Source organism: Dipodomys ordii, unplaced genomic scaffold, assembly GCF_000151885.1.
Source record: "Dipodomys ordii isolate 6190 unplaced genomic scaffold, Dord_2.0 Scaffold209, whole genome shotgun sequence".
In the NCBI taxonomy this organism is placed as follows: Eukaryota; Metazoa; Chordata; class Mammalia; order Rodentia; family Heteromyidae; genus Dipodomys; species Dipodomys ordii.
The window spans coordinates 288,844-299,107 of record NW_012267425.1 but is presented as its reverse complement, the minus strand read 5'-3'; positions in this window follow the sequence as shown (position 1 = coordinate 299,107).

Below are 10,264 nucleotides of genomic sequence, written 5' to 3'. Positions count from 1 at the left end.
TATAAGGGCACAAATCCCATTCATGAGGACAGATCCCTCATGGTCCGCCTATATTGTAAAGGTCCTGATGCCAGTATTTTTATAACGTTTTTAAGCATTTTGAAGTATTGTTCTATTTTTTTTTATTTTGGCAAATGTATTGGTACAAAATGTCCCTGTTAATATTTGAACAGGAGTGATTTTTCTCCTCATTGAACATCTTACTTGTTTTTACCACAAAGATTTAAATATGAATTTTAAGTAATATAAGAGATGAAGAAACAAGCTTTTTATCAGTATGAATGCTATTGCAGACTGAGGCCAGCTCCAGAAGCAAAATTTGTGAGCCCACTTCTCAACAGAAAAGTGGGTATGGTAATATGAGCCTATCATGCTAAGTTACATGGGAGAATTCCATTTCTAGTTTATTGAAGCTCTCATATATGATTTGTGTCTTGTGTCTTCCTATAAAGAATTGTTTTCTATTTTTTATGACATTTTGATTATATCTTAGTATAGCCTGGTTTGGATTGGATCTTATTGGAGATCTTGGACCTTCCTATACCTGGGTATTTTTTAAAATCATTTCACAGATATGGAAAGTTTTCTGATATTTTTAAAAAATAATTCTCCTTTATGTATCTTTTTCTCATTTCTAATGCCTATAAATATGTAAATTATCTATTTTGAGAAATTCATAAATCCTGTAAGCTGTTAACGTTCCTTTCATTGTTTCCTCCATTGTTTTCTATGAACCTTTATTTTTAATTTCACAGATTATTTCTTTTCCTTCATCAGTTTGCTGTTGAGTTTTGCTACTGAAATTTTAATTTTACTTTGTATTTTTTCAGCTCCAGAATGTTTTAAGTTTTGTAAAAATTAATATCAGTCTCTTAAATTTCTCATTTTAGTCATTTTTTTCTGAATTTTGTTTAATTTCTTTGCATCTTAACATTTACTGAGCTTTCTTAAAACAATTTTGAATTTTTCTTGTTAGGAATTTTATTCATCTCCATTGTAGCATAGGTCAGCTCAGAAAGTACTGTGTTCTTCTGGTGATGTTATATCTCCTTGTTTTTTTCACGTTCTTCTCTTCTGTTCATACGTATGCATTTGATGGGCCAGTCACCACTGCAGAAAGACTTTGTCTTGTGGGGTTGTGAGACATGAGAGCACTCACAGCTTTATCTGGCACCAGTGAGAGTAGAGCTCTAATACTGAGGTCATTGTTGATGAATATTTTAGCAGTCCCTAATGACCAACACTGAGGATTTCCTCAGTGGTTACATGGGTTGTTGTGGCCCTCAGTGGTGATCGATGCCAAAGATCCTTTGATGTCTTTTGAAAGAAATTTTAATTGAGCTTAGAATCTATCTAAGCTCAATGTATCTAATTCTCAATTATAATAAAGCTGTAGGTTTCAGTACCAGAGTAAAGTGGCAATGCTAGATTTTCTGTATCTTGTGTCTGAAAGATAGACACCAGTTATTGGCTAAAATGTGCTGTGATTACCTTTGTCTCCATTTAGTTCTTAGGTACTGTTTTACCTGAGAGAAGGCCAAGTTCTAGGAAAAATATTTTTTTTTCTTAGAGAAAGAGAGGAGAAGTCTCAAAAGAATGATGGTCTTGAAGACTAGAATAAAACATAACAAAAAGAAAAACAGAGCAAGGAAATCTGTGTCTAGAGGTAAACATAGGAGAGGTAGAAACATAAGCTGGGAACTCTCCTAGAATCCTTTCCATTCTTCTCTGGTCCCTATCAAAACTTTCTCCTGTGTGTCCAGTAATTTTTCTACCATCACCCCTATCCTCTGCCTGTCCTGTTTCCTGCTGTTTAAAGTTGTATTAGGAATTTCTGAAAGTCGTGCCCAAACTGCTTCACAGAGAAATCCAGATAACTATTATAGGGACACTGCTTACCCATTCCATTGGCCAAAGAAAGGAATATTCTAAGAGCAGATTACAGAGTATGATCAAAGCATATGTGTGCAACTCAGATGTTTGGTGTGTGTCTGTGTGTGTTATAAGACAGAATTATTTGGATTCTTAAGCCAGACGCTGGTGGCTCATGCCTGTAATCCTAGCTATTCAAGAAGCTGAGATCTGGGGATAGTGGTTCAAAACTAACTCAGACAGAAAAGTCCATGAGAATCTTAACCAATTAACCACCCAAAAGACAGAAGTGGAGATGTAGCTCAAATGGTAAAGCTTAGCCTTGAGCAAAGAAGTTCAGAGACAGCACCCAGGCCCTGAATATAAGCTCCAAAACCAGTACACACACAATTCAGATTTTTGTTGAGTAATGACAAGATCCCTTTTTTTTTTTTGTCAGTTGTGGGGCCTGAACTCTGGGCCTGGGCGCTGTCCCTTATCTCTTCAGCTCAAGTCTAGCGCTCTACCACTTGAGCCACAGTGCCACCTCCTGCTTTTTCTGCTTATGTGGTGCTGAAGAATCGAACCCAGTGCCTCATGCATTCAAGGCAAACACTCTACCACTGAGCTACCTTCCCAGCCCCTAGAAATTTTAAGTGCTTAAAAAGTGGCATCTGAGTGAGCATAGGAGGCCCTGAGTTCAATCGCCAGTAACCACATACACAAAAAAACACACACAAATTTTAAGGCAGATGCTGCTGGTAGCTCTTGCTTGTAATCCTACCTTCTTAAGGGGCCAAAACCATGGTTCAAAGTGACCCTGGGCAGAAAAGCTTATGAGAGTCAAATACTGGACTCAAAATACTGAACTGGAGGTATGGCCAGTACAGGCATATATGTGCATGGGTACATGAGCACACAGATGAAAGAAAAAAAGTGATATGTCTCAATATTGTACTTTTTCTCTTGTATTAATTATTGGTGACTTCAGTATTCATGTGCATTCTTCAAACAGCTTGGCCTCTCCTTGCAGTAATGTCCTCTTTTCCCTATCCCTTAACCACTTATTCCCACGTCACATCTGAGATCTTGTCACTAGCAATCACTGCAGCTCCTTCCTGATATCAGCCTCAGTCCACTTTACTTTCTGACCATCACCTCTTCCCTTTGCAGGGTTTTATTTCTCCATATGTCCGCACTTCCGTAGTTCAACTGGTCACTTCCTTGCAGTGTTCTGAATACCCTTGTCCCCATTCAGATTTAGTGTGCTGACTTTACAAAATCACTACCTATGCTCAGTACAATTCCTAGTCAGATTAATGTGGTTAAAATACTCCCACTGCAACTGGATGGTGATGCTGTGCAGTCATCGATTCAATCCCCTTGTAGGCAGTGATATTTTGTACCCTCTTCCCTGGCCCTAAAGTCTGCTCCTCCTGTTCTTGCTTCTTAGTTTACAATGGGATTGAAGCCACTGGAAGAATCTATGCATTCCATCAATAACTACCAACCATGTGATAAAGAGCATTCATAGTATCCAATATCATCATAATAGAAGCTGTGTTTGGTTCAGGAGGTTTTTATTTATTTTTATTATTTTTGCCAGGCCTGGGGCTTGAACTCAGGGCCTGAGCACTGTCCCTGAGCTGTTTTTGCTTCCAGCTTTTTTTGTTTATGTGGTACTGAGAACACAGGGCTTCATGCATGCTAGGCAAGCATTCTGTCACTAAGCCACATTCACAGCCAGAATTTTTATTTTTTTATTGTTATTAATAGTTGTAGAGAGGGTTACAGTTCCTGAAGTCAGGTTATAGGTACAGTGCTTCTTGGTCCCTTGTGCTCCCCCATTTCCCCCCTCCTGTTCTTACCTACGAGATACATAGTTCATTTTTTATATAGTGTACATTGAATACAATGGTTGCATTTGCTCACCCTTTCTCCATTCCTGTGTCAGGAGCATTTTTAGGCAAGGTAAAACCTCACCTCAGCTGTTTGGCTGGCAGCAGGAACTCCTGCAGCTCAACTCTGTACTTGTTCCACAGACTCTACTCCATCTTCCTCATCTCAGCTCCCAGCTGTCCTAACCAAAGCATTATTTCCAGAGCAATATGTGTTGTACTTCTAACATTCCCTGATGAAACCTTCTTTCAGCTAACTTCTGGCCTGGACAGTTTTTTTTTTCATTTTCTTTTTTTTTTAATTGTGAAAATACTGTACAGAGGGGTTACAATTACATGGGCAAGATAATGAGTACATTTCTTATCAAGCATTATAGCCTCCTCCTTTGCTCCTTTGTTTTCCCATCCCTTCCCATCCTCCCCCTGCTCCCCCAATCCTCCCGCCTCCCCCCCGCCCATGCACCAAAGTTGTAAAGTTCATTTTTGACATAACAACTTGTACATCTCATTGTTGTAATGGGTCCACCTGTATCCCTATTTAAACAATTTGTTTTTCCCCTCCCCCTCCACAAATTATACTGACATGAAAAACAGTGAAAGCAGGGGTTATACTGTGGGGGAGGGCCATACAAAGCAACAAAGAAATAATCTTATAAATGTGTTAGAAACAATCGCATGAAAGAAAAAAATTTGAATACATATCTTAGGGTTCATTTCCCTAACATCACCTTATCTGACCTTTTCTGCTTGACTCAGACATATACTAGATATTGCAAGTAAGGGATACCATGGGACATATGTTTCTTTGGGTGGCCTGGACAGTTATTCCTGGTACCAATGACATTTTTTTTGAATGTTCTGCTGTGAAGTTGTATCGGTTTTAAATTACATGTGCAAACCTGTTTTCCCTTAGGCCTTGTTATTGTTTGTGTTATTAATTTTCTTTTCTTTTCTTTCTTTTTTTTTTTGGTCCGGTCGTGGGCCTGAACTCTGGGCCTGGGCGCTGTCCCTCAGCTCTTCAGCTCGAGGCTAGTGCTCTACCACTTGAGCCACTTCTGGCTTTTTTCTTTTTGCTTATGTGGTGCTGAGGAATCGAACCCAGGGCCTCAGGCATGCAAGGCAAGGGCTCTACCACTGAGCCACATTCCCAGCCCCTGTGTTATTAATTTTCTATGAGTTTATGTTACAAAATAACATAAGGCATGTGTCTTGAACAAACAAAACCCCCAGAAATTTATTACTTCATGATTTTGTAGGTTCAAAGCCCAAGATCAAGTGTTGGCCGTGTTGTGCTCCCTTTGAAGGTGCTGGGGAAGACCAGTTCCCTGTTCTCTGGTAGTTCATTGGGCTGTGACAGTGTGACTAATGGAGTTCTCCCTGTATGTATATGTCATCTTTACATTTTCTCCTTTTATAAAGGCACAGTGTAGTGCTGCTGCAAGTTCTCAGCTCCAGGTACATGAGAACGTGATTTGGGACAAGTGAAAGGAAAGGGAAGACATAGTAAGGATGGTGGTCATGCTTTATTCAAAACTGTCCACTGACTGAGCAGTGACACAGATTAACAGACTTCATCTTGTCCTCCAGTGGTGCATGTTTATAATATCACTAGACAAATGCATCTGGATACAATATACCTCAAGATTACCTAAGGTATCACATATGTACATAATTCAAGGTTACATGAATATGCTGAATCACAATCTTATAAAAGTGCAGCGTCAGGATACTTCAGAATTTAGGATGAGGGATCCTAAATAGCTCCATTTTCCTACACATACCAATCATGCTAGATTTGAAGTACCACCCTGATCCCATGGGAGCTCAACTAATTACATCAGCCACGAGGCTGTTTCCAAAGAAGATCAGATTTACTACTACTGGGGGATTAGGTCCTTGACATAACTTTTTAGGGGAATTTAATTCACATCAAAACAGATATGGTACAATTTTGCAGAATAAAATTTTTAGGAACACATGCATTACATTATATATGGCAGAGCAATGTGTACTTCCCCTCCTGTTTGTATGATGACTGTCTCTTCAAGTCTTAGAAGAATGATTCTCTCCTGAGTCCTCAGTCATTCTCCACGGACTCTTTTTTACCTTAAAAATATTCTCTCACCAGGCGCCATTGGCTTACGCCTGTAATTCTATCTATTCAGGAGGCTGAGATCTGAGGATTGTGGTTCAAAGCCAGCTAGGATGGGAAAGTCCGTGAGACTTATTTCTAATTAACCAGAAAACCGGAAGTGGTGCTGTTGCTCAAGTGGCAGAGCGCTAGCCTTGAGCTGAAGAGCTGAGGGATAGTGCCTGGGCCCAGAGTTCAAGCCTCATAACCGACCAAAAAAAAAAAAAAAGATCTCTTCTGACATCCTGTCATGTTGTACTATTCTTTTCCCTTGTATTTAGTCAGATTTTAAATGTTAATACTCTGGTCCAAGTCTTCAGACTTACATATTGTAAGGACCAATGGACAGACTTCATTTTATGTTAGATTTGATCATTTCATCAGTAGCATTTGACATAACTGGTTGCTTTCTCATTTGTGTGGAGCTTGAACTCAGGGCTGTCCTTGGGTTTTTGCTCAAGGCTAGCAGTCTACCACTTGAGCCACAGCTCTACTTCCAGCTTTTTGGTGGTTAATTGGAGATAAGAGTTTCACACACTTTATTGTCCAGGATGGCTTCAAACTGTGATCCTCAGATCTCATCCTCCTCAATAGCTAGGATTACAAGTGTGAGCCACCTGCGCCTGGCCACCCTTGGTTTTTGTGTTTTTGAAACATAGTGTCTCTATGTAGCTTAGACTGCCCCAGTATTGTGTACATAATATTATTTATGAAAAATTAATTTAGGTGCAAATATACCAGATACTTAATATTTTGTGAGTATTTTGACTAAGGGCACACACACACACACACACACACACACACACATTTCATCCTTACAACAACCCTTTGGGTTAGATACTCTCCAATTTTATATCTGTGTAAAAAAGGACTCATAGGCACTGAATCTATAAAATTACCTGTATAGTCAGAATTTGAACCTGTGTGTATCTTACTCCAAGATTCATATCCTTTTTTTTTTTTTTTGTCCGGTCGTGGGGCCTGAACTCTGGGCTTGGGCATTGTCCCTCAGCTCTTCAGCTCAAGGCTAGCGCTCTACCACTTGAGCCACAGCGCCACTTCCGGCTTTTTATCTTTTTGCTTATGTGGTGCTGAGGAATCGAACCCAGGACCTCAGGCATGCAAGGCAAGTGCTCTACCACTGAGCCAACTTCCCAGCCCCGATTCATATCCTTTTTATCTGTGCTGGTACTGGGACTTCAACTTGGGACCTGGGCACTGTTCATAAACTTTTTTCGCATAAGGCTGGTACTCTATCACTTGAGCCACACCTTCTCCACTTCTGGCTTTTTGCTGGTTAATTGAAGATAAAAGAATCTTACAGATTTGCCTGCCCAGAGTAGTTTCAAATTGTGATTCTCAGATCTCAGCCTCCTGAATATGTTGGATTACAATCACAAGTCACCAGTGCCTGGCAAGATTTATACTCTTACTCATTCTGTTAAACAACCTTTTGGTCAGGTGCCGGTGGCTTGTAATCCTAACTACTCAGGAAGCTGAGATCTCAGGATCACAGTTTGAATCCAGCCTGGGCAGGAAAGTCTGTGAGACTCATCTCCAATTAACTACTCAGAAAAAGCCAGAAGTGGTGCTGTGGCTGTAGTGGTAGAGCACTAGCCTTGAGCACAAACAGGCTCAGGGATAGCACCCAGGCCCTGAGTTCAAGCCCTAGGACTGGCAAGAATAAAACAACTTGAAAAGTAGGTCCTAAAAACATTTTCTTTAGGAACTGGTAGTTGAATGGAGTTGACCACAAGAGCCAGAAGAAAGAAAGGTGACAAAAATAAAGTCCTAGGCTTGCATAGAAGCCTAAATGGGCAGTGGTTGATTACATAATGACCCTAAAGAAGTTTAAAACAAGGTCTCTCTCTCTCTCTCTCTCATAGAAACAAGCAACTTTTGTAATCAGAGGATTCCAGACACTTATAACAATTAGTAGTACTTCAGGATAGTCATGTGTATATTTTACTGAATTGAAAAATCAAACTATTGGATTAAAGTAAGACAGAAAATCATTCATTTAAATGTTTAAGTTATTTAAGGCCATGTGTATTCTGTAGATTGGAGTAATAACTGAACAAGATGAGTAAGATGTATACTTTTGAAAAACTCAAAATTAGAAATTAGACCAGATTATTCAGGGCCTTATAGTCATGTTAAGAAATGTAAGAGTCATTTGAATTTCGTTCAAACTGTGATGGAAAGCCATGGGTAGAATTTATGAAGGGTGGAAGTGGTGCTGTGGCTCAAGTGGTAGAGCGCTAGCCTTGAGCTGAAGAGCTCAGGGACAGCGCCCAGGCCCCAGAGTTCAGGTCCCATGACCGACAAAACAAAAAGAGTGATGACTTTACCTGGCATGTTGTGAAAGGATCCTTCTAGCTGTTATGTTGGGGATTTTTCATGAATGTAGGGATGAGCAGAAGCAGGAGGTGGGTTAGTAAGATATTGAAGTAGTTTGGATAAGAATTGAAAGTACTTGGGCAAAGATGATAGCAATGAAGATGGAGAAAATTGTAGACAGGTTTTGAAGATAGAGTTAATGAACAGTTCTCGATGAATTTGGTATGAAGAATAAGGGGGAGTAAGGAATTAGGCATAATTTCAAAGTTTCTGTTAAAGCAAGCCTGTGGATGTTGGAAGAAATAACTAGAGAGGAAGAGTGGAGTGGAGGGAGTACATTTGATAGCTTTTAATTTTGGTATTGAAAATTTTAAGTTTGAATTGTTTATGGTTGTGTGTTGTAGACAATTGGTTGTATTGGTATTATGCTCAGAAGAGTGGGCTGGAGTCCTTGCAGTAACTGAGTCATGGTTTAGATGAGATTGTTTGGGCAAGGGGAAATGCAGGAGAGCAAATGATGGAGTTCCATAGACAGAACCAAGAGCACCAACTTCCTGTGAGGCTTAGTGACAGAAATTGTCCACCAGTAAATCTGAACTTACTGCCACATTGTGATACTACTGCTCTACTCTCCTAAGTTTCTTTCCCTTTTTTGTGTGCTGCAAATTTAGCTGTTTCTCAGTAAAGACTAAAGAATAATACTCTATATTAATCTGTCAGTAATGACTTCTGGGGCCATTTCTTTCCTAGGATCTAGAAGCTGCTCATGAAATTTGAAGGTGTTTGCACCAGAACTTAATGGATGTGAGGAAGCCATCCATGCAGCTATCCCAGGAAAGAAGTATAGACAGCAGGAAGAGCAAGTATCAAGGCCCCAGAGGTGGGAACATGCTTGATATATTTGAAAAACAAGAAAGGAGACTATAGCTGGAATAAAATGAACAAGTTGTTAGCAGTAAGAAATGAAGTTACACACCGTTATATGTTACAGACTGTGATAGACAATTTGCTCAAGGAAAGTTAGAATGAACTTGTGACTTTAAATGAGCATCATTATTCCACAATACTGTGAAATTCGGGAAATTATGTAATCACTTAATCACAATTTAAAAAAAAAAGAACCTCGGGGAAGGTAGGGAGGGAAGGGATGGTAGGGGGAAAACAATGGAGGGGGTAACAATGCTCAATAGGAAATGTACTTATTACCTTGCTCATGTAACTGTAACCCTCTGTATAGTATCTTTACAATAAAAAAATATTTTTTGAAAAAAAAAAGAAATGAAGTTACAGAGGTTATGAAATGAAGCAGGGTTCTTCGTTCCACTAGAAGGAGTTTGTGTTTTAGCCTGGGTAAAATGGGTAACTACTGAAGAATTATGAGTAGGCAATTGCTTATAACTAATGCCCTATTGAGTCTTTCAGGCTGCTGGAGAACAGACTGTGGTAGGGAGGTACATTAAGAGTGGCTGCAGGGACCTTAGCTATCAAAATAACCCCGTAACAAGTGATAGGTAGCTAACACTGGTGTGTTAACAGTGAGAATGTGGAAAAATCAGATTTTGGTTATACTTTTAAGGTGACTTCTGCATAAATTCAGATTATATGTGGACTACAAAAGGATGAAGTCAAGGATGAAGAGTGCAAGTGTTTTGGCAGGAATATATAGAATGACAAAGCTGAGATTTACTGGGAGAAGTGGGCTATAAGCGGAACACATTGGAGAGAAAGATTGGGAATTTGATCTGGGACATGTTAAATTGTGACACTTAAATGGATACCTGGCACCTGTGGGTCACATAGCTACTTGGTAGCCTGAGATGGGGAGGATTGCAATTCCAGACCAGCCTTGGCAGAAAAGTCTTTAGGAGTCCATAATCAATAGAAGCTGGATATGGCAGCAAATACCTGTCATCTTAGCTGTGGCAGGAAACCTAAAATAGGTGGATTAATGAATGTCCAGGTACAAGCCTGAGCAAGAAGTAAGCACCCATCTCAAAAATAACCGGAGCAAGATTCTGAAAAGAGCTACAACACACACTGAGTA